Below are 9279 nucleotides of genomic sequence, written 5' to 3'. Positions count from 1 at the left end.
AATTTACAGAAGTGTGTTTGTCTATAGCAATTAGTGACCCCATCAACAATCGCAAACTACAAGCGAATACCTGCCGCCAACTGATTACGTTTGTTTGCTGTAGTTGTTGGTGCTATTGGATAACTGTGCGGGTTAAATATGGATGCACTGAAAAATTGTTGGAATCCTTCGCAATAAACAACTAACATAAAACTGTGCCACATTTTAAAACTTCAAGTAAAGTCATAGTAATGACATTTTCAAATTCACATGTTGCAGATATATAATATATATGTATGTATGCATATGTATGATATCGCATAAACTATTCAAAACGCTTTGCTTCTCTGATATGTTTGTGTCAATTTGTCATGTGTATATGTGTGCGTGTAGTGACGAGTTTACTTGAAGCCATAGAAATGTAGGCAGCCAATGAAGCGAAGTGGGTTAGATGCAGTGAAGTCATTAATCGTCGTGCCATTTTGTCCGATTGCTATTGCCCCAAACAATTTTCCATTAAATCCGTCAAATTGCCAGTCACATTTGAATGTGAATCTTGACAGTGGGTAATGGCTAATGGAGAGGTTAGAAGATATATAGTGCGTATACTGTGTGCTTCTAAATTGACTAATGACTATTAGTTTTGACCTCTCACAATTATTATGTATTATCTTTTATAAATAAAAAGAGAAAAGAATAATATCAATTTACTTTCAAAATTTATATCTTCTGAAAGAGAAGAATATATTAAAGTCGTTACACGTTGTCTCATTATTAGATGTGTGATTATGAATAAATTTTGTGTTTCTATTTTTGAGAATTTTGGTCATTATAAGAATTAAAAAAAACCTGTAAACAAGAAATTGTAAGACTTTATATATAGGTATATGCGGTTTTCATTTTAAAATATTTTTGCCGCATTTACTCATTGCTATTTATTTTTATATAACAGTTTCAATAATTTCCTAATTGTTCATCCTAGCAGCATCTGGAGAACATTTTTGAAATACGTCGCTGATATAAAGCACCATACCTTATTTGAGTCCCTCGATGACAATTAATTTGCGGTTTCCCCCAAACCGGGTTTAGATATCGGCTACAACAACAAACAGTAAAAGCCAATACAGAGATGTTGTTGAAAATTGTTTCGAAAATGATTATGCAGAATAATGAAAATTAGTTTTGCCACAAAACACGTCTTTATTTAAAGTGATATCTCCAGACATGGTCAAAGTCTATGGTGATAATTATATAAGTCGTACTCAAGTTTATATGTGGTGTAAACAGTTTAAAAATGATAGTGAGGATTTAAATGACCACCAAAACCCAGGTCGAAAAAGTGTGTGAAATTATCCGTCTCGATGCAAAATTTACTCGAAAATGTTGCCTGAGGTATTAAAAAGCACTGAAAACACTATTTGGAGAATTTTAACTGAAATTTTGGTTGAAAATGAAGATCAAAAATATGAACGGGTATTCGCCCGATCTGGCACCATGTGACTATTTACTATTTCCAAAACTAAAAACCAATATTAATGGAACATTTTATGTTGATAACCCATCCCAGCCATTCAAGCAACCGTAGCGAAGACCCAAAATCCAAAAGTAAATGAATGGTGAGCGTGGGTTTCGTCAGATTAAAAAACATATATATGTATATTTGACTGCCTCATCCGAATTCCGTAGTTTTGATACATTCTATTCAACACCAGCGTTAACCAACCATTTTTGGAAATTGTCGCTAATGTCCTTTTGTTTATTAAAAGTAATTAAATTTTAAGCAGCATATTTGAACTTGTGGCACAATTTACCAATCAGGAATATAATTATAAACTAATACTCTTCTTGAAATTTATTAGAAGTAGCATTTGAAAACATTTACTCCTCATCCGCCTCCCTCTCTTTTACATGTTTGCCCTTAAGCCTTAAAACGCGCGTTCGTATTTAAAAATTATGTCCATGTTAACCATGTAAACGAAAAACAAAGTCAAATTAATTGAATGGAATTTCCGCAATTGACACCAGTAAAACCACCGAACCAAACTTTGGCTTAGGCGCTGACTGTATACACATACACAACATATATAAATAACGCTTAAGTGGACATAAGTACAAAGTCTTATGTTCAAATAATGGATTGCTCTAGTTACGCTGACTTGTTAAGCCCAACGAATAAAACAAAAATTTCAAACAAAATTAAAAAAAACAAGTAAGGAAGGGCTAAGTTCGGATGTATCCGAACATTTTATACTCTCGCAAAGTCAAATGGTATACTCGTTTGAGATTTCTTTGTGGATTGGCTGATATTTTCGGTAGAAGGTCAACTATAGGCACTGGGTCCACATATTTAGTACTTAGGGGCTTGAACAGTTTCGGTTCGGCTTAGACAATTTTTGGTCACAAGGTGGCGTACTTTAAACGTATTATGATGGCAAAGTTTTACCCCGATATAATCATTGTTGCTTGGTATGCATAGTGGGAAGTGAAAGAATCAGATGGAATTGAAAATGGTGTTACATGGGAAGTAAGCGTGGTTGTAGTCCGATTTCGCCCATTTTCGCACTATGACATAGAAACATGAAAAGAACGTTATGCACCGAATTTGGTTGAAATCGGTTGAGCAGATCTCAAGATATGGGTTTTCACCTAAAAGTGGGCTGTGCCACGCCCCACTGTCTAATTTGGAACGCGGTTCCTATAAAGCCAATTTATACCATCTCAGAGATAAAATTTAATGTCTCTGGCGTGTTTAGTGCTTGATGTATCGCGCTTTTAGTAGTTTTTAACAGTACCGTTATATAGGGAGTGGGCGGACTTGCCACCCGACAGCTATTCAACTATTTTCACACCGTCAATATAAGTGGTAAAAACATTTGCTTCCAGTGAATTTTGTTATTATAGCATTAGCGGTTAAGAAGATATGCACATTAAACCTATTAGAGGCGGGACCACGCCCACTTAAAAAAAAAAATTTACCTGCAGATGCCCCGCCCTAATGTGATCCTGTGTACCAAATAACAGTCTTGTATCTTATTGCGGAGCTTAGTTACGGCAATTTATTTGTTTTTGATCAATGGCGTTTTGTGGGCGTGGCAGTGGTTAGATTACGCCCATCTGCAATACCAACCGTCTCACGATACCAAGAAACATGTCTACCAAGTTTCATAAAGATATCTCAATTTTTACTCAAGTTACAGCTTGCACGGAGGGACAGACGGACAGACGGACGGACGGACAGACAGTCACCCGGATTTCAACTCGTCTCTTCAGCCTGATCATTTATATATATATAACCCTATATCTAACTCGATTAGTTTTATGTGATACAAACAACCGTTAGGTGAACAAAACAATTATACTCTGTAGCAACAGGTTGCGACAGTATAAAAACATTTAAAGTGATGCAACGGAGCGCAGCAAAGCCCGCATGCCCTTGAATTTTAAGCCATTCAACGCAGTTGCATTGTATGAATATACGCAAATACACAAACATATACAGTCATGGACAGAGAAACAGCACACTTTTAAAATAAATTACTTAAATCAGTTTTAGTTTTATCAAATAAGTGCACCGCATTAATTTTTAACGTTACATAGTGCATAGTGCTTGGTAATCTGATGCCGTTATCATGCTTACATTTTTGTTGTTACTCCTTACAATCGTATTCTAACGAAATTTGATTGGACAAAGAAATAGACTTTGGGTTATTTGCACAAATATTCATTATTATTTGACAATCGAAGAAAAAAGACATTGTTTTAACGGTAGCTTTTAAATACAATTAAAATATTTAAAATTGGGAATAAATTTGCACTGTACTCCGGAAAAAAGGATTATGATTTTTTATATACACAAAAAAGGCTTAAATTCACCACAGATTTCCTAAATTGCGAATTTTGCGAGGAAAATGGTGTATACCGTCATAAATTTTGTTAAAAGGGATCCTAATGTGCTGAAAAATAAAAAAAACTCCTGTTCAAGAAATATTTAAAATTTTTGTAGATAACTTACTTATTCCTCACTTTACCCAATGCAAATGAAAAATTAAATTTGTTTTCTGTTTATATTAATAATAAATGTCGGTTTATTACATGCTCAAGTGTGCTATTTCTCTGTCCACAACTGTATATATATATGTAACTGCACCGACTGTGAAATTAAATCGTTTTACCTAAGTGTTTTTACGCGCTTGAAGCGCTCACAAAAATTCGACTAATGCAGTGCATACGCAGCACTGCCACTGCTGCACATACACACATACGTATAAATACAGTAGATAGCTAATAAACAGGTCGACTTTTGACATACTGCCTTTTTGTGATATTTGTCCAAATGCCCTATTCAGCAACATTATACCAATAGTACACCAGTTAAAAAAATTTTCTGGGTCAAAATGTCGAAAGAAACAATGAATAGGAACAGCTTTTTTTAAAGCCAAGTTGCCTAGAAATACAAGTAAATGTGCATTATATACAAATATACAAATGTACATTCAATAAATAACTCTGAAGGAAAAAAAATTTAAGATAAAAGAAAATAAAATAACAAATTAATTTTGCGGCCAAACAGGTGGTGGCGTTGCTGGCGTTAGAGAGGCTAAATGTGGGCCAGTGGTGCCATGTTGCATTGACCTTGAGACAACTGCACACATACTTAAGCGCATGCCTAAAAATACATGTATGAAATTGCAAGCATTTATTTTCGAGCAGGCTTAGGCACTGCAATGGCTCTGTGGCGTTTGGAGCTGAAGCGGCAGTTCGCGCACAGTTTGATTGATGATTCAAGCGATTGAACACGTTAATCACGACTTGTCTATTGTCTGGACCGAGGAAGCATAAGACGACTCGTTATGTTGGTGGGAATGTGTACCTATTACATAGCTACGAATTTGTTTCCATACTTCAAAGTGCAGACTGTATATGTTTTTTATTCAACTAATAACTCAGCTTTACTTTTCAGTCACAAACCCGAAAACCCCTTTCCAAGTTGAATAAATTTAAAGAAGGGGGAGCCGCCATATTACAAGCTCTAAATAAAAACCACCACTAGGGCATCTACTTCAGTAACGGGTATCACACATTGCTGCATATGTGACTTTAATATAAAAATGTGGCTTGGCTATTAATATGTCTTACATAGGAATCTTATAAAGTACCGCTGCTTTCTTAGAAAAATATGGTGAATGGCTCTACAAGTTTAAATACAATTTTTTAGATGACCAATCGCATCCGACCTATTAACGTAGTCTAAAAGTGTGAAATCAGAGCACAACCCCCTCTATTAATCATAAAAAGGCGCCCAAATTACTGCTCGGCGGCAGCCTTTATTTCTTATTTTTTCAATTTCGAATACTTTAATGCGTATGTTAATTAGTACTTATTCTTTTAAAAGCAGTATGGGCAAATTAACGAGAATAAATTCGTTTCTTTTCTTAACTAATGATGTTGCAACTCTATAAATAAGTATTTAAAGCCATCAGGGTGCCATGGGGGCAACCGACATCAGCAATAGAAGCAAACGCAACAACGGTAACAGAAAAAGCGAAACGACGAGCAGCATCTAGAGTACTCAGAAAACAGGTGTCATGTAATGTTAATTGCTGGGCGCATGCTGGATCAAAGTGTAAAACAACAAATACAAAATTATGCCTTCACAACAACACAGCGACTACAACTAGCCCAAAAGTGTGGGACAGAGGACAGGCCGAAAGTGCAGCAAAGTAAGAACAACAAGCAACTACAACTTTATATTTACATCTAAATTGCAGAAGAATACTTGGTCCAGTGCTGCAACAACCAATAGAGGGAATGAAAATGAAAAACAATTAGTCGGGTTAAAAGTGCAACAACAAAAGCAACCTCAGAACCACTAGTTGAAGAGGTAATTAAAACCAATAACAGAAAACAACAACAATGCTTTTGTTGCAGGAGGAAAAAATGGAAGTTGCCTGGAACAAGCTCTAAAATGGGAAAACTAGCAGTAAACTTGAAGATAATTGATGAAAAGGATATATAAACGTAAATGGTAATACAAATGTAAGTAAGTTTACCTATAGAGGTTTCTTAATTTTTACAACAGCCCGATAATTTGTTTCTAAACTTTTATTGTTCTGTCGGTCCAAAGATGGTCAAGTTAGCGAAGACTCTCTCTTGCCAGAAAGGTGCCGATTGTTGGTTTAAAACTCTGCGGTCATGAACTACTGACTTGACTTGCTCAAGTTTCGTAAAGAAACATCACCAAATTACAAAGTTTTCCATTTATACAGACTGACAGGCGGACAGACAGACGGACGGACGACCAAACGGACATAGCTAAACCGACTCAGCTCTTGATGAAAAATGATTTTTTTGTGCTGCAAACCAGGTCTTTTCTTAAGCATTTTTTCATCCTTCTTTGCTGATCGTTGTGACTTCACCTGCTTTGGAGCTGAACAACCAGCTTAAGTCCACTGTAAACTTTCTTGGTTTAATTTGTGATAATGGTGGTAGATCCAAGTCTTTTCTATAGTTATAAAACGATGCAAAAAATCGGTTTTATTTTGCTTAAAACGATCCATATTCTGCTGAGAAATTTGTGCTCGATCCAGTTTTAGTTGAATTTTTAACGTGTGCGGCACTAACTTTCCAAACAGCTTTCTCATATATAATTCTCCATGTAAAATATGAAGTATTCGTTCATCTGAGATGCCTATGGGATTAGCAATTTCACGCTGAGTCAAATATGGATCTTCACTAACAATATTATGAACTTGCTTAATGATTTCGGGTGTGGTTGCGGTTTTTGGTCGTCCTTCGTGGATCGTCTTCAAGCCTAGTACAAGTACAACCACTTTAAAATTCACCAGCCCAAAATTCAACGGTGCATTTTGAAGGTGAGGACTCCTAGTACACTTCTAACATCTGTCCATAAATTTCCTTTGCTTTTAAACCTTTCAAAACAAAGAATATAATAACTTCGTGATGTTCAATTTTTCCATATTAAAAAAATACTCTGACACGTCAACTTCAAATGGCTTGTAAACAAAGAATTAAATGACAGAATCACTTGTAACTTTGCACGTGTTCTCACGACAGATATACCAACTTGAGTAAAAAAAATTGAAGTTGTAGTGCTATTTCTTGGTGAGACCCATCAACTTTTCAACCAACCTGTATATACTTTATAGGGTCTCCGACGTTTCCTTTTGGACGTTACTTAATATTTAATACTGGGAAACTAAATACACCATGTTCAGGGTATAAACAGTATTGACTACAAAGCATATAAAGATATGTTGAGAGAATATCGGAAATGTTTTCTTCCACAGTAAATTATATATTAAGTTAATAAATAAACTACTGCTTTTACTGCCCAAAATTTTTTTTAACTTTTCCATTACATTTTTTGAATAAGTTATAAGTAAAAAACAAGTAATGAAAGGCTAAATTTATACCCGAACTTTGCATACTCATACTCTTGTAAAAATGTTGCGAAAGAATTAAACATCCACTATTTGATGAAATCGTGAATAAATTACAACCAAATTTGATATTTTCTTGACTTAAATTAAAGGCCATAAACGTATACTTAGTTTCATCGTTATATATTGCTTTGCATCAGCTAAAATTATATTAAAAACACCTTCAAATGAGATATATGTATGGTGTGTGATATTAACTCGGCCGAAGAAGCTAAATTTAATAAAATGAGTTGATGTGGAAAACGTCAACCATGATCACAATTCATTATATTAGGGATATAAGGTTTAGATCAAGCTATAGACCGAATCCATTCTTATTTAGCGCTAAACCACAGCCCTTTTAAGAAAACTTGTCCATTTAATTTCATTTAAATGTCACACATTTTGACCGGCCTGAACGCTTCAAAAACAGGTAGAAAGACGGAAATCGTTTTATGGGGTATACTGGAGAAATTTGACATTGCTCAGGTATATTTCAAAAAATATTTTGAAGCAATTTTATATATACTCAACATACAACTTGTTGTATAACGAGAATCATTTTAAGTAAGTAGTATATGGAAGTTGAGGGTAGTATTGACCCAATTTTGTTTATTTTTGGCAATACCACATACCATTAACATGCCACAGACTAATAAAATGCTTCCACTCTTTCATTAAGGTACCTCACATACCAACAACTATACATATATATATATATATATATAGTAAAGTTAGCTAGATGTTCGAAAATTCTGACATTAGTTAGTTATATAGGGGCTAGGTCAAATTTTCACCCAATTTTATCCTCTTTAGGCACAAAGTTACACTGCTACTAGAAAAACACGTTCTCTCATTTTGATTAAGATAGCTCACATATTAGCCAATATATGCGGTATAAAATCATCCGGAAGTTTGAAAATGTTTATATCAGGTATATGGAGGTTAAGCAAAGTATCGACCCGATTCAACCCATTTTTGACATTCAGACATTCTAATATCAGGGAAAGATTATCTCCGAATTTCAATTATGGTATATATTTCACACATTTACCGATGTTTTCAGTAAAAAGTTAACTATAGGCCCAGGGGTTCACGGATTCGGTACCTAGGGGCTTGAACAGTTAAGGTTCGATTTGTACAATTTTTGGCATAAGGTGGCACACTTCAAAGGCACTATTCGCGCAAAGAATTACATTTATTAATGCTTTATTTATATATTCGAATGTGTAGCATTGAAATGAAATTTAAAATTAGGTTATATGGGAAGTAGGCGGTTGTACTCTGATTTACCCTATTTTCGTATTGTAACATAGGAATATTAGGAAATATATATGCCAAATATGGTTGAAATCGGATGAATATGTCCCAAGAGATGTAAATATTAAATTGACCGTTGTCGCGCCAATTGTCCAGTTTTAACGCCAGCTACTATAAAGCTAATTTTTGAAAATTTGGCTTGCGCAAATTTGTGTAATATAGCTTTAACGGTTTCGAGGATATATACATACATTAGGGGGTGGGGCCAAGCCCACTTTTCGATGATTTTCAACCACACTTAATTTGCGGCTTTGTTATGACACTTATCTTATCTTAATTTTTACTCAAGTTACAGCTTGCACGGACAGACGGACAGTTATATATATATTAGTTTTAGCTGACACAAATAACCGTTAGGTAAACAAAACTATTATACTCTGTAGCAACAAACAAAAAGGAAGACAGCTGTCTTACACTATTTTGAATAGACAAAATAACCTTGACATAATGTACCCTGGAAAGCCGCCATACTTCCCCAGTGGTTGCAACAAAAAAAACTTCAATTATTCGCTCACAACTTCGTGAAAAACATGACACTGTA

This window comes from Bactrocera oleae, chromosome 2 (assembly GCF_042242935.1).
Source record: "Bactrocera oleae isolate idBacOlea1 chromosome 2, idBacOlea1, whole genome shotgun sequence".
In the NCBI taxonomy this organism is placed as follows: Eukaryota; Metazoa; Arthropoda; class Insecta; order Diptera; family Tephritidae; genus Bactrocera; species Bactrocera oleae.
Note: the sequence above shows the minus strand (reverse complement) of the source record.